At 38.4% G+C, this 25,494-nt stretch overlaps 1 protein-coding gene across 1 annotated transcript in view; it reads left to right on the forward strand.

The window, feature by feature from the left end:
• The window catches only part of LOC149794207 (uncharacterized), a 40,255-nt gene extending 22,691 nt beyond the window's left edge, over nucleotides 1–17,564 (forward strand). The window contains exon 8 of the mRNA XM_089966540.1: nucleotides 17,414–17,564. The gene's annotated coding sequence lies outside the window, so the exon portion shown is untranslated. The remainder of the gene's footprint in view (nucleotides 1–17,413) is intronic.
• The last annotated feature ends 7,930 nt before the right edge of the window (nucleotides 17,565–25,494 follow it).

The following is a 25,494-nucleotide window of genomic DNA, read 5'->3' on the forward strand; positions in this document are numbered from 1 at the left end:
CAGATGGCTGCGGATGATTCTATTGAAAATAGAAGATTTATTTTGAGAAGATTTATTGCTGATAAAGTCGAAGAAGTTGATTGGCTGGCGATAATTTATTTTGGCACTTTAGGAAAACCAATAGACTATTCTGATAAAAATTTTGAAAAATTTATATCGGATGTTGGTGATTATAAATCAAAGAAGCTAAGGGAAAGTCTATCATCTACAAGGAAGAGTGATATATTAATCCCGGGTTTTCACCCCCCTTCCTTTCAACTCCCCTTAGAATCACCATTAACGTCGTCAGGGACATCGTCAGGAGAAGTATTCGAGGAAGCGTTATCGCCATCGTCATTTTCAGAACCAAAAACAGGAAGCGGATATACAATTTGCCCTGACAGTGTTGTCAACGATGTATCTCGCCTTGAAGTATTAATCGGAGGAAAACGAGCCGGAAATAACTCTCGCGAAGTAATCAACGAAGCCTCAGATATTTGTCAGCGGTTATTCCGCGGCGGCATCATTAATTCTCACATTTACAAAGAACTTGTCGATGAGCTCATCGATTAAAACAACACAATTGAAATAATATGATTGTTCACAAGCATCAGCGCAGACCCAGACAGGTCCGCGTAGTAAACTCTCGATTGCCCGTATACAAATATATTCACGGCAATGGATTCGGCGATATCATTGGAAGTCTCTTTACGCGAATAATACCTAAAATTGGACCCGTGGTCAAACAGCTCGGATTAAAAGCAATAGGAAAGATCGGCGAGACTGCCATTTCTGGTATCGGTAATTTGGCCAGCAAGGGTTTCAATGCTGTCAAAAGTAAAATATTAAATTTAGTGCGCAAAAAACAACCCGTCAAATTACCCATCACCAGAGAAATGCCACCCGAAGTCAGTAAAGCCATAAACGACGCAGCAAATAAAAAAATAAACGATCTAGCGCAGGAAGTTGCTAAGACAAATATAGCGCAGGAAATTGCAAATACAAATCTTGCAAATGAAGTTGCTAAGACAAATCTAGCAAAGGAAGTTGCTAAGACAAATCTCGTAAATACAAGCTTCATTTCAGGCAGCGGTCTTCGTTTTAGATGATGTTCTTAATAATAAATGTTCGCACAAGTGTCAAATGAAGTGTTTGACATGGACGAGCCTGTAGGCAGAGACACATCCGTGCGAGATTTCCAGTATTTTTCATACGACGCAGTGACACCAGATGCACCTAATCGCATTGAAATTCAAGTTCACGACACAACGAGATATTTTCTTCCATCAGAGGCATATATCGAATTTGGTGGCGAACTAAGGAGAGTTAATGATACCGATTATCCAGCAGATTCCAAAGTTGGATTTGTCAATAACGGAATTATGGCTTTATTCAAGAGCGTCACCTACACGATTGATGGAAGAGAAATTGAATCAATTACAGATAACGCTGATGTCGCAACGACGGTGATAGGTATGGCCAGATACTCGGATGATTTTACCAGGTCAGCTGGTCCTAGTATGATGTTCGCCAAGGATACTAACGACAGCGCAGATCATATCCAGTATAATCTCGCTATACCGAATGATGCAGCTGGTGCTAATCCAGCCACCCAGATGGCGGTAATGATCGACACCAATCCCAATTACAATCTCGGATTTGCCACGCGGAAAACAATGCTGGTTGGTCCTAGTTTAAGATTCTCCTGTGCAATTCCACTATCCCACATTTTTGGATTTTGTAGACACTTCAGAAAAGTTATCTACGGAGCGAAACATACTATTTCGTTTATTCGAGACCCCGCGAGTAATGATAGAGCTATCTGGAGAGACAATGCTACTGTTCCTGATGCAGGCAAGGTAATCCTAAACAAATTTACCTTGTGGATGCCAGCAATAACTCCATCGATACTTGTGGAAGAAAAATTATTGTCATTTATGAACCAAGGTGGTAAATCCGTTATGTCCTGGTTAACAACAACAACCGACTTTACCGACATTAATATCAACGGAATATTTACCTGGCGAATTGCATCACAGCAGGGCTTTTCGGCACCTAGGCATATCTTTATAGTTCTCCAAAACACAAATAGATACGATCAAACTCACAGTCATATGATATTTGACAATTTCGCAGCAACAAACGTATCACTGAGAATAAACGGCCAACAAGAACCATCCGAGGAAATATCAATTAATTTTCCCACCTATTCGACGGCCCGTGCATATCATCGCTTGCTAAGTTTCATGGGACGCGATCAAAATATCGATACAGGATTACAAATATCACAGATAGATTTTAATACTCGCTATCCTATCTATTACTTCTCCTTGGAACATCTCGACCTGGTAAAACAATCCGTCGTTGATATCCATTTCAAAGCCAGAATTGACACAGGTGGGCAAGTAGCAAGAGCCATCGCGGTGATTCTCGGTGATAGAACAATGATCTTGGAAGGCATCAGCGGCAGAATGAGAATTATTGACGCTCCTGTCGAAAACATGTGACAAATTCCAAATTTAGATTAAGCGATTATTAATATGCCATACGAACACGTCAGTGTAACTCTGACCCCAGGTCAGATGAAAAAACTCCAAACAGCGATATCAAAGCGATGCGGTATGAAATTAACACTGAAAAACGATCAGATTCACGGTGGGCCTAACAAACTGTCGCTAACTAGAGGTCAACGTGAACGATTTACCAAGGCCAAATCAGCAAATTCTGGCGTTCATGTGAGCCTTTCCATAGGCGCCATCAGAGATATGGTCAAAACAGGCGGATTTCTTCCTTGTCTCCCTCTGATAAAAATGGCCCTTCCGATTATTGGAAAGACATTAGGATTAGGCGCGCTCTCGGGCATAGGTTCCAAATTAGGAGAAAAAGTGGTGGGAGGACGATACAGTAAAAAAAAGGGAGGGTTACTTCCCGCCCTCTCTCCCCTAATCGAGAGAATGTTGCAAAAACAACGAAAAGGATCCGGCCTTTATCTAAGACGCCCCCCATACGGATCCGGCCTAAGTCGAGTCTACCAGCCTCAAATTTAGATCTAATCAGCGAAGTAAAGAAAAAAAAAAAAAAATTTTTCAGAGGCGTATTTATGCGGGATCAACTACCAGAAAAACCAAACCCTACCGAGACAGGAATAATAAATCTCGATAAAAATACCGGCCCTGGCACACACTGGGTTGCCTACGCGATTAATCCTCGCGAAGTCGTTTATTTTGATTCGTACGGATTAGCACCGCCAAATGAATTTATCATCTATGTGTCTTCGCTGAAACTTCCGGTTTGGTATTCGACACTTCCAACGCAGACATTAGCGGATCCACCAATATGCGGCCCAGAGTCAATTAACGTCCTCGACGCAATTTCAAAATCATCCGGTCCGTATCACAAAATTGTATTTGAATACGCCGTAGATAAATATCATGGTTGATATTTACGGTAGATTTATCTACAGGAAGGAAAAAGCAGAAGTGACTGACGTCGATCTATCAAAGTTCGCAACCAAGAGCGATATTAACAATCTTCTATCGCTGTCAGAGGTGGATCCTGGTGAAGTTGCTGTTTTTCAAAATACCGAAGGAAGATTACAAACCAGCAACGTGAAAATAACTGATATAATCAAGCGAGACGAATACCGCGATCATATTAGTCAATTTACTCGTCAATCGGAGATGGTATTAAAATCTATTGCTGATATCGCCGATATTATAGCGAAGTTACCCCTGAAGGCCAATATCGCGGATGTAGAAAAATCCGACAAGGAGCTATCAGCGGCGATGCTTCTAAAGGCCGATAAAGCATTACACGACGATCTTCAGGACAGAATGATAAAAAGATTTACCAAGCTAACTAACGATCTTAAAAAACTAGACGATACATCAAAAAATCTCAATAAAAAACTCGACGAGGATATAAAAAAATTCATCGAAACTTCCTCAACTACACACAGCGATCTCATCGAGAAAACAAGAAAAATAAACGAAGATATTGCCCAAATCAACAGAGAGATTGAATCGGCACGTGCATTAATATTTCAAAAAGCCGATAGAACATCACACAGCGATCTCATCGAGAAAACAAAGAAAATAAACGAAGATATTACCAAAATAAATACCGCGATGGGTCAGAAAATCGATAAAACATCAATCGACGACCTCATCGAGAAAACAAAGAAAATCAACGAAGATATCGCCCAAATCAACAAAGATATTGAATCGGCACGCGCATTAATATTTCAAAAAGCCGATAGAACATCACATAACGACCTCAGTGAGAAAACAAGAAAAATCGACGAGGATATTACTAAAATTAACGATGAAATTAACGTGGTACGCGCATTAGTGAATGAAAAGGTCGACGGATTCATTTACCTCGGTGAAGTATCAAAATTGAGCGGGGATCTTATCAATGCGACTAAAAAAATTAACGATATTAACACAAAAATATCATCGTTGGATATCCCAAGATTGGAGAAATTATATGTGACAAATAAATTGATAGACAGAATTTTGCGATACAATCTAACATTTGTGTTAACCATAAATGATTTTATCTGGACACCCGAGAATAACACATTTAGCTTTACCGCGCCAATTGCTGGCACATATCGAGTACATATTATCTCCGATATAAAATTTAAGGTACAACCGGATCAGAATAATAAAATTTATGAATTCTACCCTGGATTTTTTATTATTATTTCGTTAAGTGAATATAGCAAAACAACATTCACACTAGAACCGCCAGACAGAGCAATATTCACGCCAAGAACCAGCATGGGAGTGGTGTATTATTCTGTAATTTTCGAATTTTTATCCGAACATACGCCATATTATCCGCAATTGTTATCGTAGATTAATAAATGACCGCATCTGACTACCGTTACAATCAGGCGCGTTCATGGCAGGATTCGCTAAAAAAGCTACTCGACGAGTATCAGGTAAAAATAAAGAAATACCAGCGTAGATTAGTTGCCATCGATGTTGCTGTGTACGCGGTATCTGCGGTAGTCGCTGGTGCTGGAATAATTTTATCCGCGGTAACAACAATAGCGCCAATCGTTGCAACGATAATAATCTCGTCGACAACAACAATCGCTGGTGTTCTCAATATCATCGCAAAAAAAATCTCCTCGTGCACGAGTGAAAAGTTATCATTGTACAAAAACAAACTAACCAAGGTCAATGACGCGTATTCGAAATTATCATCGCTGCTTTCGGAGAGTCTCAATGATGGCGTTATCTCCGATCTAGAATTTTCGGCAATGATAAGTATTTACTCGGAGATTGAACAAATGAATATTAATAATGTCCGAACTAGCTCAGATCGTGACAAACACGACACCGCCGACAACAACACTAATATCGTTAAGCTCAACCAAACCTGAATTTAGCATTAATTTTCCAACACCAATCAGCGTCAAAGAAATTGCGTTAACACAATTGCGTGTCTACAACAGTTGGCCTAATGTTAGATCGACGTCATTCGGTAAATTATTGTCAAATAATTCACTTGTTTTTGCCAACAAAAACAAATCCGATGGAACACCTGATTGGATACATGTTGGTATACCAACAGGCAGTTACGAAATTGATCAGCTGGATAAGGAATTTACCACCAGAATATCAAATATAACCGGCGATGCTACTCCGGGAATAAAGATATCTGCGCACGAACCAACGCTATCATCGATGATAGAAGTGAAATCACCATATATGGTAGATATTTACCAATCATCGATTAGGACCATATTAGGTTGGCCTGAAATTCCATTCCTGGAAACATCCCCCGATACAACTCCAGGATTTACCTCGAAGGATTCATCAAGGCAACCCGAACCAAAAAAATCCGACTTTACCACGGACGAGGTATCGTATGAAGTTCCCTCATATCACTTGGATCGAGTCAGTGCAGCTATTGATTTCATTAATCAACATAAATCCGGCAAAATAATAATCGTCTTTACTTCCGTTGATGAGGAATCGATAACATTTATGTCCGTCCCCTCCACACCCTCGGATACACAAATCGTCTATATCGGTGCAAATAAGCACCCGACCATAATATACGGCGATTATATAAAAAAAACTATCGACGAATTTAACGCGGAACATAAAATGTATCTATCTCACGTGAGAACATTATTCAACGAATGTATCTCAGATAAATCAATTTCATGTGAATTAATTTCCAAATATGTGAAATATTTAAATGGACTCGCGAACGATCTTGAATATTATCACGGTATGTTCATTAGGGCTATCATCGACGATATATCAGCTGGGTTTAATTTCTACGGCCACACATTGATCAAAAACTCAGGTAATAAGAAAAAATTTGTGACATTACATAAATTAACCACGGAGACATTACCAAATTTCAAATTCCCCGGTTACGACGTTGATAAAATGAGAAAATCCGTCACTGATACTATCGATGAGTTATTTCCGAAATTACACGCCGCATGGGCAGAGAAAAAACAATTAGCGCTGTTACTCAGACACGATAATGATCCGACCAAAGGCGGGCGGCATATCTTGCCAGGTATCGTCAATATAACAGAAGTTATCGCGATTTATCTTCACGCGGATGTTGTCGAGGGGAGTTACAATGTTGATTCGTCAGAGTCAAATCAAGCACAGCAGGGATTTATATTGTATTCGTTTTTACCTAGCGCTTCTCCTGGTTATTTGATAATAAAAGAGCCGGTGAATCCGTTTTATCTGCGATGTCATAATCGATTCTTGTCAAGGATAAATTTCAAACTGACGGATCAGAAAGGAAATTTGCTTGATATCCGCGGGGAAACTGTTAGTATCAATCTGCTGGTGAAATCGTAAATCCATCCGCCAGGGAAAAATTAATAAAATCCAGGGAAATTTTCAAATCGTAAATCTATCTACCAGGGAAAAATAAATAAAATCCGGGGAAATTTTCAAAATTAGTAAAAAATTGCATAATTTCAGTAAATAAATTATTTTGGTAAAGAAAATTGCATAATTTTATGTTTTTGATGGGGGTAAATACCCGTCAAATTGTGCAATTTATATAATTTCGTAAATCCGTTAGGGTAAATACCCGTCAAATTGTGCAATTTATATAATTTCGTGAATCTGCTGGGTAAATACCCCATCAAAATAAAGAAAATTGGATAATTTCAGTAAATAAATTATTTTGGTAAATAATAAAAAAAAATTAATAAAAATCAGAAAAATTAAGAAATTTGCGTAATTTTATGTTTTTTATGGGGTAAATACCCGTCAAATCGAGTAATTTATATAATTTCGTGAATCTACTGGGGTAAATACCCGTCAAATTGTGCAATTTATATAATTTTATGTTTTTTGGTGGGGTAAATACCCGTCAAAATAAAGAAAATTGCATAATTTCAGTAAAATAGGCCAAAAAAATAAATAAAATCCAGGGAAATTTTCAAAATTAATATATTTTTTTAATTTTTGTTTTTTTTTGTTGCAGAAATATTCAGGAAGATATTTCCTTGGCCTTACTTTCATCGACAAGTTTTTTTAGCTGCCTGACGCGTGAACTTGTAATTTTTTTTGACTCGTATGCTTCTGATAAAATCAATCTAGCTTTTTCCACTAGCGTAGATAATTTAACAAAATCCTCGATTTGATCATCGCTGACTGTCGAAAGTGATTGATACATCGCGATTTGGATTTTCTTTATTAATTTGTATTCGGATGGTAGCGTGTATTTGTATTCAAGTTTTCCTTGAACAATTGTCTCGAATTCGGATCGGATTTTATTCGCGTCCAACTCCGAGGGAAGATTTATATTTTTATTTCTCAGGTCATCGATAGCTTCGATGATGTTGCTTATGGTTTGTTCGTTCATGTTATATTAATTTTGTAATATTTAATTATTCTTCGTCACTCTCCGAATCAAATATTATCGGAATATAGGAAAATTTGATCCACGCGCCGAGATTATATGAAAATGTCGCATGTTGAATTCCCTCTGCCGCAAATTGCACCGATCGTGAGTTAATTTCATAATATTTCGCAGCTGCGCTCATCGATTCGAATATCATCTCCTCGCCCGTTTCTTGATTTATCGACTTGACGGCCTTGGCGTATTTCGGATGTTTGCCGGTATTGCCGGATCTTGAATTTTCGCTCGAAGTTACAACCCGAAGATTGGAAAGTTTATTGTTGAGTTTATTTCCGTCGATATGATCGATAACAAGTCCAATTTTTATTGGTCCGTTGAAAACTTCGAATACAAACCGATGACATAAATAATTCGTTTTTCTTTGTTTTTTATTCTTACCGACTGTGAACATGAGATAACCGGAATTAATAACTTTACCAACACGTTTCTTTGTTTTAGCATTTCTGACAATACCATCTGATGACGCCTCGTATCCCTCGATAGTTGGATGCGATTTATACTGGCATGTCATTTTCATTGCAGGAATCGTCGATTTCATTTCCATTATATAATAATTATCTGTCTAAATCATAATTTGCCTTGAATCGATTAATATAATCCTCTTCGCAAGCTATCACCGAGGAAGATTTCTTTTTGTAATATCTGAGCAATTCTCGATAATTTTTCCCTCCACAGGATAAACACAATCGAGTTTTTCCTCGAGTGCCAACTTGGCAAACTAAACACCGTTGTGGTCCTTTACTGCCTCGTCGAATCGCATATATATGAGCACCACAATAATCGCCTCTGCAGGATTTGTCGCATGATTTTGTTGATCCGATTGGTATCCACGAACATTTATTCATTATAATTTAAATATTTGTCTAAAATATAATAATGGATATTTTTGATCTTGATGAGGCAGAATATATCATTCCTGAGGTCGATCGCGCCAAAAAAGAATTTTTCGATGATGGAGCGATTCATGTTTGGTCGACATGGAAAACTAACGCTGTTGACGCTACGATGAATCTCGAACGGGCCAAGAAGATAATCGAGCATATAAAAAACTCGCATTTCGAGGAGCGATTTATCTTTGGAATAAAATTTATTGCACAAATGCCTGACGACACTTGGATTATTCGCGATAAACGAGATCCCGTGCGTGGCGGTAAGAAAAATGTTGTTCTTGATAAAAATTCGAAGCCAGGATTATTATTGGGAATTGACGGTCCTTATTATGCTAGGGCGTACCCATCTAGCGCTGTTGTTTATGGAATTTATCGGCTAAATAACAACCCGGATGTGAAAAATCTACCCGCGATGAAAGAATCACCGATGATAAACTGCGTGGCTGAGCGCGTTATCGAGCACATGAAAAACGCTCGTCGTGGATCTGGTCTGACTCAGTTGAGGTTGAATAAAATTAATTCATGGGCAAAGACAGTTGTTGATGGCGCATCGATTGACGATGTTGCTGTGTTGAGCAAGAAACTTAAATTTCCTATCACGGTGAAAACGCTATCAGGAGAAATATTATATTCGTCGCCGTATAGATCTCGAGGAGTACCAATCGAAATTATTGATCATAATTCACATGCGTGGTCGCAGTCGGTAATGATATTCCCGCGAGATCGGGTTGTTAAATTTTATCCTGTGGAAGGCGCAAAAGACAATTCCGATGCCATGTTCCGATATATCAAAATATTAGCCGCATCTGATCCAATATCAGTTTGGTTATTCTCGAGCGAAGAAAAATATGATCAGTTTATATTGCCGCGAGGAGATATTTACCGTGATGAAAAATTACATGAATCTATGAAAAATATCGCGGTGAAATATTCGTCAAATCCTGATCAGTTATTAACCAATTGTTTTACTGTTCCATCTGTTGCTGCTCACGCTGCCAGAGAAAGAAACTCGTGGAAACCTACAAGGAATGAATTTCTCAATGATATTCAACTTAGCTGTATCGAATACGGCCATGGCGGATTGTGGAATACCAAATATTATTTCGAAGACATGATATCCGTTGACATGAGCGCGTGCTATCCTGGAAGTTTCCTCGGATACGGCGATTGTGCGGATTATTTTGCTAAATTTGGCCATCCCACCAACGAAATGACAAGGGTAGCAATTAACGGACCGTTGCCTGATTTTGTCATGACCGGATTCGCTTGTGTTACTTCATTCGAGTTTGCTGAAAATTTACATAAAATTTGCTATATTTGGTTTGGTCGGCATTTATCGCAGCGTCGTTGGGTCCCTACGGTGTTGTTGAGGTATATGCTGGATTCGTCAATGTTAATATCGTTGACGGTTAGCGAGGCGATTATATCCTACAGAAAACAAACTAAGGTGTGGTTGCCGACGGATTGTGAAAACGCGAAGGATATCGGAAGAAAAATAATTGGCAAATTTACTCAAGGAGGATCCGTTGATCATAAACACCGACACGCTAGGTTATTTATCAACGACGCCGAAATGGACTTTATTATTGCCGATACGGTATCGCGAGGAATATTCTGCAACAGAGAAAATATTATTATTGACGGAGTAAAGTTGGGTACCGTAATTAGCTATCTCGACGGAGAATCAGCGCAGTATACGCATTTGAGATCATCGATGCTCGCTTATGTGAGTATAAATTTACTGTCGATGATAAATAAATTTTCTGATATCGCGGTAAGGGTCGCAACGGACTCGTTTTATATCGATAAGAAATATCAGTATAGGCTGGAGAATTTAATCTCCGATGGCTCTTGGGGCACTTGGAGGATAAAAAACGAGGATATTCTAGATTACTGTGAGGACGCCGATGTCGAAGATTGCGATAAATTTCATCGAGATAAATTTGAGGAAATATCGACGGCTGCATCTGCATTTGACCCGATTTCACGTAGTAAATTCGTTTACATGAATGGTCCTGGTGGTAGCGGTAAAACAACGCGAGCGATAAATTTATTTGCGAAATCTGATATGATCGTGTTGACTCCAACTCACAGATTAGCGCGAGAAATAAGGCAACGCGGCGTTGATTCTGGTACTTATCACAGTTATTTCAAATACAGCGGTGGATTATGGGATTCGGCTCGTATGGGAAACAAATATATCAACAAAATTATAATATTTGATGAAATTTGCACAGTAAATTTAGTTGTATTAAAATCATTCCTGACCTGGTTGGATGGGAAAAATACCGCCGTGGTAATGTGCGGAGATCATGGCCAACCTGATCCGATTGATGGTGAATCTCCTCACGAATGGCTCAGGAATTTCGTTGATTATTATGAGGAAATCGACGCCGATTATAGATCCGATGATATTTTACTGACCGAATTTAAGAAAATAATTCGATTACAACCGAATAAAATTCAATGCGATGTGATGAGAAGAATAATCGACGAGACTCCGATGGATATTTTTCTTAATTTGTGGCGTCCCGATCATCTGATTGTTGCTAGTAGGAAAATTGTTCGTGATGTTATTCAGGAAATGTTATTCAAACTTCATTGCGAGAAATTTCCAACATTACAGGTGCCATTATGTTACAGGCCCGCTGATACCAGAAAACAAAATATTAGTGTTACTTTACCATGTGGAGAGGAAAAGATCTTAGTCTTGAATGATATTATTCTCGTTGATATTAATCTTGTCAATGACGCGATAAACGCAGAAAGATCACCATGGAAACTAGGCTACGCAACAACGATACATTCATCGCAGGGATTAACCGTGGATGGCCAAGTTTGGATCGTCGATGATAGAATTTCCTGGTCAAATTTAGTTTATTTAGCCGTGTCAAGAGTAAGAAAATTATCTCAGTTAGGTAGAATTCGGTTTCACATTAATGACGCTGGCGGTAGTTGAGTATCTTTCGGTATTATTTGTAATTCCTCCTTGGTAAATCCGCGTTGTGGCGCTAGCAAATCTAGGAAATAAATTGCTGGTCTTCCCGATGATCTTGTTACGGCGGATATTTTGTGTGTTGTAACGCTCCAATTTGGATCAGTTGCTCTTTTTCTTCCTCCTTCGGCCTCGCCTTCTTTATATAAATACCGGACCGTGACGCTACCTAATACAGGCGAAATTGTGGAATCTCGCTTTAGGGGTATTTTCGATTTTGTAATCGCAATTGCGGGTTTCATTGCTATTGTTCGTGTTACTTCGTTATTTAGCGCGTTAATCACATGAGGCAATCTTGATACCCAATCATGAGATCGATTATCTTGAATAAATTCGCGCGCGTACTGATATCCGAATAATCGTTCTGCAAGAGTTTTATTGAATCTTTCGACGATAGCCTGATTGTGATGAACACCTACAATACCGCGACGGATTTTAACATTATTCTTTTTCATCAGTGAAGTAACCGCGCCAAGAAATTCTCGACCTGGATCAACCTGGAGAAGCTTCGGCCATGTTAATGGAGATCGCAAGTAAATTTTCTCAAATGCCTTAGCGATCTCCGTTGCTGTTTTATTCGATAACGGTTCCGCTTCTTTATACCTGCTGGCGATATCAACGACTGTCAAGACATATTTATATGTGACTCCGTCGACGGTATCGTAAGGAAGAAACATTAAATCAGCCTGATGGACTTCATTAGGGACGCTGACAGAGAAACTCGCATATGATATTTTCTTAGGCGGGGGAAGATATATTTGCCAGACTGCCTGTTTCGATAGCCACGATTCAGCAACGGACTGTTTTACTTTAGCGGCTTTGGCAAGTTTGGCTATTGCTGATTTTCCTCGCCAGAACCCTCGCGGAGAATAATATATTTGCTCCATTATTATTTACCAGCGCCGAGTACTAATTTACCTTTCATCGCGCCTTTTATCAACCAAGTTGCCAATTTTTCTTTGAAACTTTTGTCAGGAATTGCGTCTATTGCATGAATTAGCCTAATATCAGCGAGATGTCTTTGTTGTAAATCCCCGCTGCGATACGCAAGATCATGATAGTAACACGCGTTATCGATGGCGTTTACTGGATCTTCGCCGGGATTTGGTTGATTATTATCGTTGAGTCTGATATCGAGCCTCGTGCCGGGTCCGCAGTAATTGTATCCTGGCAGATGCTTTTCTCCGGGATATTTCGCCCAGGGCAACCCAGGTAGATTTTTCAAGGAGGCGGCAATGTCTCCTCCGATTTTTCTACCTTTTTTTTACAAATTTGAATTTGCGTGTATTACAAACTTCGCATTCTCCTGCAATTGCGTTTCTGTTGTTGCGTGTGACGATTTCGGTTGGATTTATCGTAGCTGTGCGAGTGCGACATTTAACACAATATAGATCCATATATTCTAGTAACATGAATGTAATTGATTTTTCGGCCACGAAGAAACGCGAGCAAGCGAAACACAACGCGGTGTTACCAAATTCGATAAGGATGATAATTATTGGCCCGTCCGGTTCTGGAAAGACGCAATTGTTGCTAAATTTGATAATGCGATGGCTAAAATGGGATAAATTGTATTTGGTTGCACCGTCAGTTGATGATCAGCGTTGTTATCAAGTACTAAAGGAATTTAGCGACAATACCGACGAAGGCACAATCGAATTCATCACAGACATTAATGAAACTCCATCAGTGGAAAATTTAGATGGCGATGTTAATAATCTTGTTGTTTTCGATGATGTTATGCTGGATAAGCAAACTAATCCGGCTAGGATATTTTCGCGTGGCCGACACAAGAACACCGATGTTATTTACGTGACGCAGCGATATACGCAAATTCCAAAGGTAATTAGGGACAATTGTAACATTTTGTCGGTTTTCAATGGCGTTGATACTCACACGCTGAGAAATATTCATCAGACCTGGTGCAACGGCGATATGGACATAAACAAATTCAAAAATTTCTTCAGCCACGCCCAGGCAACACCGCATGGTTTTATCACGATTAATCTTCATGATCCGCGTAGTAGATATCGAATCGGTCTTGATCAAATTTATTCATGAGACTCGCAGCCAAACTTTGCAAACTTCATCGACACCAGAATAAATTTCCCCCCCCCCCCCTAAAATCCTTGTCTAGAACCACTGAATTTGCACACAAAAAATTGCAGTCGGGAGTGAATTTACGCAAATTAATTCTCGCAGGAAGGCTTATTTTTGAAATCTGAGGCTTCTACGGGAAATGTTCTCGTAGGAAGGCTTATTTGGTCTGGAACGTCTGGTCTGTAGAACTTCCCTGCTGCTTTGATGTTATCTTTGAAATAGCATCAGCACATAATTATATTGTTTGAACGTAGCGATTTGCTCTATACCGCATTCGGATGACACAAGCGTGTGAATAATCAATGACCGCCAGTTAAAGTTACATGGATTCCAGCTAGTTGTTCCTGTCCGCCATCTCCACGGCTATCGGACACCGTAAGCATTTTGAGAGTAAGTTGTCTGGGATACAAGTGTTTGTCTATAAGTCTGAATATATTTACAAGCTCGATAGATTTTGCCTAGATTTGGCTGAACAGGACTGAGTCAATTCCGACATCTTTGCAACGAGACACGGATCCATAACAAGTCCAATAAAAAAGTCTACACTTCTTCATATTGCAGGAAGAGTGTGCCAAAGCATTACAGGTGCACACCACAAAACTTAATATTAAAGTAATGGATTCAGAGGCATTAACACACGCAAAAGCAGCCCAGATCTCCATCGAGATATTTTCAGACTGAGACAGACATTCAATGGAATTTTTCCTCCAGACTCTCAGGAGAAATCCATATCTCAATGCAAATGAAATCTATAGTAGAGCAGCCTCAATCTCATGCAACCAGAACAATCTTTTTGTTGCTTCTTGTGTACAGTAGCATGGAATTATGGATCAACCAAACTACAGCAAGCCATCGATACAACATAGACAAACACAGAAATACCAGTACCAACTTATATTGCGTTCAAGATCTATGCCAAAACAAGCAAATGAGGCATAGCTGTCACAATCTACAACATGGGATTGTGCATTTCTTACGATCGTGACCGTGATATTTCTATAGATATCGTCAATAATGTGTGTGCCATGTATGAAGAAGAAGGAATGGTGTGCCATCCAAACACCTCTTCACAACGGCTGCTGTGGATAATATAGACCGTAATCTAGCTCTACAACACCAACACTAACATATTTCATATCACAGCAACAGTTTTCTTTGGTCAGTGTACTGTTTTTGAACAAGAATTGGGCATACTCTAACTGGTAGGATCAATTAGGGAAAGAAATTTTACAAATTATATGAGGTTACTTATGCAGGTAATGTCATGCATATTTAGACTTAATCACGTAAACTATGAATGTTGACTCTCTGTTCACTTAAGAGAACGTCTTCTTTACCACAGAACCTCCACCATTATTCTGAGTTCTGCTCTGGACTATCTGTGGGAAACAAAAGCAAAGCGCCCATTCTCTGCTATGGTGCTAGATCATGACCATAAACAGAGATGTACAGGTAATCTTTAATCAATCAAGCACTGTATTATGGCTGGTACTGAAGTATCTAGGATGATTCAGGAATCTGAGGTGGCTAAGGAATACACAAAACATCATGATGAAGCACCAGGTGTACAACAGTCCTTTCACAAGACAGTCTGGTCCCTGGTGAATATCACGACATCGGAGGACATTTGCTATCTCCAAACTTTGGATAAATATGATTTAATGAACTTCGACGTAGGGAAAACTGACAAAGTTGCATAACAAATTGAGTCAAGATGAATACGATCTATATGTTAAAGAGAGATTATTGAGCGATCCAAACTAATTATGGAAAGTAAAAAGAAGAATACGCTGACATTTTTCTCCTGAAATTAAGCTCCTAGAGTATACCTTATTCTCTAGATGGTAAAGAACATACCAGTCCCGAGAAGGCAACGCTCGAATAGTATTTCTTGCTTGAAAATTGGCCATGTTCGTGATGTGTGAAATAAGATCTTGCTACAGTGCAAATTGTCTTGTAGATATGGAGGCACAAACACAACCTCAGAGTTGACTGCAGTGTTCACACAAGAAAGCTAACGCACATGTACACTATATTTCAGCCAACACACATCACAGAAAATGCTATCTTGCTACATGAAAAGTTTGTCCCACCCAGTCAAATTATCCGGACACCGGGCCGACCAGGCCTAACACTAACCTCTTAATGCTGAGCGCCTAGCGAGGCAGTGTTAGAACCATTTGTATTAGTCTTTGGTAAAATTCGGCCGGAGTTCGAATCCGCGGCCTCGGCGTCAGAGGACGACGCTCTATCCACTAGGCACTGCTCTTCCCCAATGTGAAGGAAATTGTTTATCAGGACTGACCTCGAATAACTGTAGTGACATTGACGACTTTACAGAGTGAACATATGTATCTAACTTTGCAATGGACGCTTATCTATTGTGAATTCGCGCACGGTTTGCAGACCGTCGTTTGTGTATGGCAACACTTGCACATATGAGTATCTTTACAACCAGATTTAATCATTTAATATTGCTGTCACACTTTGAAAATTGTTTTTGCAGGGATATTAATGATGTGTTAATGACCGTCACTTTTGATATCATAGCTAAGTTTGATTGTTTTTTAAATTTCTTTTGAAGAAGTTTTGTTAAGCATTATACCAGGAAAACGTATGTTCAAGTTACGATTTGACAAACAGGAATCATTTATATAGGTTCGTGACGATATTCAGTGTATGTCCTATAATACCTTTGGAAGCTTATCTTCGAGTTAAGGATATTTCGTATTGCTGTAAGGTCTATGGTGAGTATGACCTGATTCTTTTAGAAACAGTCCGTCAATTGAACTGCTTAATAACCTTGTTTTCTAGTCAACCATTGGCGTGCACGTTTACTTTGTTAAAAGTGATATTGTATGATTGATATAATACACATTGAACATGCATTGTTTAGTATTTACCGTCTTTGAAATTTCATTTATATTTGTCATCTAAGTCTGGTCGGACCTTACAAGTCATCATTTGGAAGAGCCCCTTGATATGGCTAGCGTTTATCGGCAAACAAAGCATGATTGTAAAAGAGAAATATGAAGCTCATTTATCTCGAAGCAAGATTAAATGTGTGGGTGTAGAAAATACATTAGGCCTTAACAATGGATACTCATGCCAAAGCCTCATACATTAGGCCTTAACAATGGATACTCATGCCAAGTCTGACGTTTTTAACGTGAAGTGTGCGAATTTTGCAAACATCGTGAGGTGCAGATTATATCTCTGACGTAGATACCGACCCTGACTTTTTTATATTGCAATGTAGCAGTCATTTTGAAATGCATATATGTTCTTGCAACGACCGTCGTAAAAAACTAAAATATAGCTGGCGGTGGAAGACGATGACGTTGGATACGGTTGCACGAATGAGATGTGAAATGTGTGCTCACTCTATTTATATGGCTTACTGGGAATCTAACAATGTGAAGAAAACATATTTTGCTAATTTTCATTTTATAATATTACATTCGCCAATTGCTTTTTCTTGTACGCCTAACCAAGTCACATACATAGTTGGTTTATATTTTGTTAGATGTGCACCAGTTTACACCAGATAGCTGTCACTTCGGGGTATGTAAACTATATTGGAAGGACGTTCACTACGATCAACTGCTGTAACGACTCACACCTATGTAACGACTGTACCATCAACAGCAACATACTCGCTGGCTGATCTCAAAATAGCGGACCCAATCACTTTTCCATGTTCTTTTATACAAAAGCTTTCTCGTTTAAATAAAATTACTATTGATGAAACTGTTCACTGTATTATGGTGGAGGTACCAGGTCATGTACATAAGATGTTAGTTGCCACCCCCAGTTTCACAACAAAGAGTATCAAAATTATTCCTTAAATTGAGATTTTATTGTATCTTGCTTATGATATTTCAGATAGTATTAATTTGTTCGTCAGAAATAGAGACTTTAGACAAAGCTTCGAGATTTTTTCTTGCATTTAACACAATTCCTAATTAATTAAGAAGCAAATGCAGTATTAATTTAAGGACAATTAATTAAACATCTCATGAATGTATTATAATCCCTGACACGTGTTGAACATTTTTTGAAAACAAAATCGTTGTTACCACCTGAGCAATAAGAATGCTTTAAAAAATCTCATTCTAAGGAACAAAGTTGAGACGCTAAGTGAAACTGGAGCTAAGTGCTCACTAGATGAGTGTTTGAACGCTTTTGACCATTAAACGTATGACTCTGCCCGGTGTTGATCACCATCGGAATATTTTAACAACCATGGTTCGGCTGTAATCTAAACATTACTGGTGTCTGATTTGTTAGCGTAACCACAGGTCATAACACAGAACCAAAATAAATGCAAGGTATAGCTCCACTATTATAGCGAATTGTTTCCATGTACCATTTTACCAAACCTCCTTCAGACAATATGTATACTTAAAAAAGTTGCACTATATAGGGTTTAAATTCAGTCGGATTTTTCAAAGACCGTGTATTTGAATGATGACACTCCCGAGCCTCCAGTGCTGGTTTCTTTTCTTTTCTTTAGCTTGACATTTGCCTGAGGGATTTTATTTGGTACCTACATTGTAGATACGCAACTTTTATTTTGGAATATATATATATATATATATATATATATATATATATATATATATATATATATATATATATATATATATATATATAACTGCCGAAGTGGTGTTTTAAACGTGAAACAAGATTTGAGTGAACAAAACCTAAAGACTAAAGATGCCCTTGATTGCTTTACTTGTAAGGTGCAATGGCAACACTGTTTTGCAACTCTCCTATACCAAGTTCGATCTATGTGCGAGACGTTAATATTCGTACAGTCCGGTACGCTGTCACTATTTGCGGGTTCAACTCCAGCCTATGCCACTCCATGTCAGCTGCTGCTTTCAGAGAGAGACTTTACTCCCATTTATCCATGCGTCAGAGAAATCTTGCTTTTCTGCTACTGCTAACCTTACTTTTCTTATCTCAGTCCGGTCGTCTCAGTCACGGTGACGATACGTTTGAAACTACCTTATCAAGGGATGCAACCATTGCTGTCTTCGGCTTGGCTTGATGGAGTTGTTTCCTTGTAATAAATGTTGATTTTTAATTATGAATTTCCTATGACAGCCATCTAATACATGTGATAATACAGCAAAACTGTCAAACGTTTTATGTTATTTTCTGACGCCTAAAAATTATGTAAATCGGATGGACAGGTCACAACAGCCTTATTTAACATTTGTATTGATGCGCTATATAATAATAATAATAATAATAATAATAATAATGACTTTGTATAGCGCCTAATCTTTAGAAGCTCTAAGCGCTTTATAACATTAGACAACACCTATAACATAAAAACATATATAATGATATGATTACAAAAAAACACCATGAAATTAGAAAACATAAAAAACATGCGGAAAATATTTCAGGTAGGAAACATTATTAGGTCTTTAAGTTTGTTCTTGCAGTCGAAATAAGTGAGTTTTAAGAGCACGCTTGAATGGGATCACTGTGTCTTTGTGTCTAAGTTCAGTGAGCAATTCATTCCACGTTGCTGGGCCCTGGTATGCAAAAGAACGTTGTCACCTTTGACTTTGTTTTCATAGTGGGAATAATGAGCATACGATTGTCAGAAGAGGAGCGTAAGTATCTTGCTGGTGTGCACACATGAGTGAGGTCGGATAGGTACGTTAGACTGGATTCCGTCAGAGAAACGTAGCACAGAGAACACACTTTGTGTTTGGATCGAATGGATAGCCAGTGTAGTGTACAGAGCAGCGGGGAGGTATGCTCTGATCGTGGTACTCTAAATTTGTGTTTTGAACTTTTTGAAGTTTCTGGAGTAGGTACAGAGATGAACCAGACATAATTGAATTACAATAGGCTAATTTTGAAGTACTGATGAAAACACAAGTGTTTTAAAGGCATCAGCTGAAAGATATTTGCGAATGGAGCTGATGCGTCTCAGCTCAAGATATGCAGCCTTGCATATGTTCATGACATGTTGGTGCAATGTGAGAGTACTGTCCAGAGTAACACCTAGGTTTCGTACTGACTGTGTGAATTTAATGTTGGTGTTGGTGATATTTATTGTTTGAGGTACAGGATGTGAATATGAAAGTCTTTGTGTTGTGATCAGAATGGCCTCAGTTGTATCATCATTCATCTGCAGCTTGTTACAAGTCATCCACGATTTCACATCAGAAATGTACCTCTCTACACCTTGGATGGTAGCATCAACTTCAGTTGGGTGGCTAGATTTGTATATGTGGGTGTTGTCAGCGTACAATTGGTGAGACACTGGATGATGATATATGACACTTGAGCACGGCTGAGTTCATATAATGAAGAGATCAGGTCCAAGAACTAACCCCTATGGAATACCGCCACATAGATTAAGTGGGCTGGAGTGTATTCCATTTGTAGATACAATTTGTGTCCTGTTGACCAAGTAGGACTTGAACCACATTAAGGCTATGTCATGAATGCCAAATACACGCTGAAGACGATGAAGTAATATATCATAGTCTATTGTGTCAAATGCTGAAGACAAGTGAAAGAGGGTGAGGACTGTAATCTTTCCGCTATCCAAAGCAGAGAGAATGTCATTAACTACTTTTAGAAGAATAGTTTCAGTACTGTGGCAAGGGCAATATGCAGATTGTACATTGCTAAAAAGACAGTTTGAATTACTATGAGATACAAGCTGGGACAGGACAACCTTTTATAAGATTTTCTATATGAATGGGAGATTAGAAACTGGGCGGTAGTTCTTTAAATCGTTATGGTCGAGTGTTGGATTCTTCAGCAGAGGCTTTATAATGACAGTTTTACAAAAATGATGGGAATTCCCCGGATGAGAGAGAGTATTAATAACATCAGTTAGAGAAGGCAATACTGGAATTAAGAACTCAGGTAGCGGTGATGTTGGAATTGGATCAAGGTTACGTGACTTTTGGTGCACTCTTCATCACGATTGTACCTACTATATCTATAGAGACAGGTTCAAAGGCTGCTATTGGTTGGCGCTGATATTATTCTGCATCCCAACTGTATGGTGACGACGAGTCAATTGAAATTGTGTTGTCAAGCTTACCTCTAATGGTTTGTACTTTGTCACGGAAGAAATCTGCAAACAGTTCCGGAAGGTCGACTGGAGAGAAGATAGTTTTAAGTGGTGTACATTTGTCCCTTGACATTAGCTTGTTAGTAATTTCGAAGAGCTCTTTGCAGCTGGAACTCTCCATTATCTTAGTTCTGTAGTGGGCTGATTTCGCTGCATGGACTATGTTTGTGACGTTCTTCTTAGCGGCTTCATAGATTTGCTAATGAATAGCGAGTGTGGTGGAAAGCCAAAGCCTCTCAGCTTTACGGCGGTCTCTTTTAGCAGTGCGAAGCTGGTCTCTAACACTTCTATACCATGGAGAACACGTTTGAATTGATTCTCTGCCCTTGGTGGCTGGGGCATATTTGTCGAGCAATGAACGCTGGCAGTTATCGAGGTGTTCTGCTGTATGAGATAAGCATGTTGTTAGGTTTGCTTAAATATATAAACAACATTAGCACATGGCTTTGGACCTCTTAGCACAATATTTACAATACCTAACAATTATAACTATGAAGTTGTGTCTGTTTGTGGTGAGGGTCTACAAGTGGCAAATATAGTTGGATTATCCTAAGATAATTATTCTATTTTTCATTAAAAATCGTAAGACCGCATGACCTACATATAAACATTAAGAAATAATAGTGATTGATGAATACTGCATGCGTGCAATGTGCTTAACTATATTGCAGAAATTAAAAGTTTTTTTAAAACTTTAAATGAAACTATTGCGTGAGAAAAATTATCTACGTTGGGGTTTGCACCAAGATAACAAAATCCCATTCAAAGGGTTGTATGATTTGTCTCCCCACGAGGCTTGCCTAGATTCGATGCAATCCCCACCATAGATTATATTAGTCTCAACATTAAATCAGTACTAATGTACTCCACAGAACATCCATATTGCTTCACACTAAGTGGAGGGTCGTCACTCCTAGTGGTGTGTTGAATAGTAGGTGTAAGTTAAAAACTAGATTTCCCGTTATCTGAAGAGACGTTAACCTAAGCCGCAATGTTGATACCTGTTAAAGATCATAGAGCAGGAGTAGGCAATCTATTTTACATAGCGTGACACTTTTTTCCGGATTAACCACAAAATGAATGAGTGCGTTCCATCAGTAAAAAAGTAACACTGTCAAAATCGATGTTTTTTTGGCTGTCCTTTGCGTGCCACACAAAACCCTTGATGTGACAGCTTGTGCCACGCGTGCCATAGGTTGCCGACCCTGTCGAAGGGTAATATTTTGAGGTCAACTACTTATAACAATGATGAACTGTCACTGGCATAAATGCGAACTAGAGACCCCTAATGATAAGCCAACCTATTCGAATGCTTACCGTAGAATTCCCCTTCTTACAATAAATACTCCAAATTGTGTCCTATTAATGACTGTCTAAAATAGGCGGCATGTGATGTGTTTTTTCCTCATCCGATACATGTCATTGATCGTATTAAATCAGGAGCTTTGTTAATAACCAATGGAGCAAAACAAAAAAATGGCACAATCTAGCTACGATGTCGTAGCATCAACTTGATTTGTTGTGGTTGAGGCTACGAACTGATCCCATATCATGTAATGGAGCAGAAAAAAATCATCACTAAAGTCAGAAAAGTTTGGCTTATTTTGAATGTATTAAGCCCTTACACGATAAAATAAATTGGCATGGTTACTCTAACCTTATCCTGTCCGCCATGACAGATAACGCGAGACTCTCGCCGTGACTCCTTTTCTACGTAATGCTTGCCAGACCTAATTTGGGATATTCTACGCTATAGTATTATCAATCAAGTGCGAATAATCGCTTCTTGGTGGAATTACAAAGTTGCCGATAAACCGTATTTACTTTTAATGCGCAGAATTTCTGACCCAAACGGCGCCAAATTTTTACTACGATTTGTTTACATTTCCAGATAAGGCCTCAATGTCCTTATATGGCTCACAAACAAACGAGGCTGAGAACGGAAGTAATCATTATCTGAAATAATATGGCGGACGATCTAAACGAAATTATCGGCTAAAAAAGGTAAACGAGATTTTACAACTATTTCTACAATGATTTTCGATACTTCTGGTATTAAATAAGAGGACTACTCAATTTATTTGGATTATATTCAAGGAATATGTTTAAAGTGTTAGTATTAGTCTAAAAGTGCGCCGGGTGTGAATCACACCCGGCTTGTTCCATTAACACGTATATGCTCATGTTAGTACCCTGTCCACGAGGTTCGAGTAAGGGTACTAATATTAGTACTAGGCACAATCCGTCTTTAGCTTGACGGAGATATTTCCACGCCTTTGTGTACACTGGGGTTACAGTCACTTGATAGAAGCTTAGTAACTTACGTAGCGTAAGAAATTGATTAATGAAAATTTTACGTCTTTTGCAAGACGTAACTGGGTGACCGTAAGTAGTGGATTCTTTTGAGAACATTAGATCGTCGCCTGACCAAGACAAATTACTTGAGATTTTCCTTGACTTTGTTTGAAGTCACAAGATAAATTAGGAATCAAAGTTAGCCATGGAGTTTTGTATGAAAATTCTTCAGTAGGACCTGCTTCGTTAGGGATTTTATTTCACTCCCGACTAAAACATCGAAGAAGGACATAGTCACCCTCTATAATTAGGTCAACTCCATGTGAAATTTAAGCTAGCACTGGTTCTAGTGAACCTATCCTTATTAGCCAACTTTGATACTATTCTGGAAATCATAAGTTTGAGAGAATTGATCCTAGACTATTGAAAACGACGGAATAAGAGCTCAAGGAAATAGATGAAAATTTTGTTTGTCATCCATAGCAGAAACAGTCACATACTTTCACTGAAGAACAAGAAAAAGAGGAAATAAAAAAAATATGCCAGAAGACATGAAGCTACATTGTTGCGGATAGTTTCCCAGATCTAATTCAGATCTTCGGGTGGTCGGATAGTTTCCCAGATCTAATTCAGATCTTCGGGTGGTCGGATAATACGAAAGCTGTTGCTACTAATAAGGTATTTAAATTAAATATACCCTTCCTTTAACATACCATCCAGTGTGGTCAGTAAATGTATGATTGATGGTTACTTCAAACGGAAGAAGAGAAGTATTGTGGGATAGAATTTGAATTTCTCGATAACAGGACAATTTAAATTCTATAAGATAGAGACACTAGTTTTGTTGATTACAGATAGTTAGTATAGGATAGAGACGTTAGTTTGGTTGATTACATATGGTTTCTATAGGATAGAGGCGTTAATTTGGTTGCTTATAGATGGATTCTATAGGACAGAGGCGTTAGTTTGGTTGATTACAGATAGTTTCTATAGGATAGAGACGTTAGTTTGGTTGATTACAGATGGTTTCTATAGGATAGAGACGTTATTTTGGTTTATTACAGATGGTTTCTATATGATAGAGGCGTTAGTTTGATTGATTACAGATGGATTATATAGGATAGAGACATTAGATTTGTTGATTACAGATGGCTTTTATATGATAGAGGAGTTTGTTTGGTTGCTTTTAGATAGATTCAATATGACAGAGACGTTAGTTTGGTTGGTTACAGATGGTTTCTATAGGATAGAGACGTTAGTTTGGTTGATTACAGATGGATTTTATAGGATAGAGACGTTAGTTTTGTTGATTACAGATGGCTTCTATAGGATAGAGTCATTAATTTGGTTGATTACAGATGGTTTATATAGGATAGAGGCGTTAGTTTGGTTGCTTATAGATAGATGCTATAGGATATAGGCGTTGGTTTTGTTGATTACAGATGGTTTGTATAGGATAGAGACCTTAGTTTTGTTGATTACAGATGGTTTGTATAGGATAGAGGCGTTAGTTTTGTTGAGTACATATGGTTTCTATAGGATAGAGACGTTAGTTTGGTTGATTGCAGATGGTTTATATAGAAAAGAGACGTTAGTTTGGTTGAGTATAGATAAATTCAACAGGACCGAGACGTTGGTTTTGTTGATTACAGATGGTTTCTATAGGATAGAGACGTTAGTTTGGTTGATTACAGATGGTTTCTATAGGATAGAGGCGTTAAATTGGTTGATTACAGATGGTTTCTATAGGAAACAGACGTTAGTTTGGCTGATTACAGATGGTTTCTATAGGATAGAGACGTTATTTTGGTTTATTACAGATGGTTTCTATATGATAGAGGCGTTAGTTTGATTGATTACAGATAGATTATATAGGATAGAGACATTAGATTTTTTTATTACAGATGGCTTTTATATCATAGAGGAGTTTGTTTGGTTGCTTTTAGATAGATTCAATATGACAGAGACGTTAGTTTGGTTGGTTACAGATGGTTTCTATAGGATAGAGACGTTAGTTTGGTTGATTACAGATGGATTTTATAGGATAGGGACGTTAGTTTTGTTGATTACAGATGGCTTCTATAGGATAGAGTCATTAATTTGGTTGATTACAGATGGTTTGTATAGGATAGAGACCTTAGTTTTGTTGATTACAGATGGTTTGAATAGGATAGAGGCGTTAGTTTTGTTGAGTA

The sequence above is a fragment of the Sinohyriopsis cumingii genome, chromosome 8 (genome assembly GCF_028554795.1).
Source record: "Sinohyriopsis cumingii isolate HCF-2022 chromosome 8, ASM2855479v2, whole genome shotgun sequence".
Taxonomy (NCBI): Eukaryota; Metazoa; Mollusca; class Bivalvia; order Unionida; family Unionidae; genus Sinohyriopsis; species Sinohyriopsis cumingii.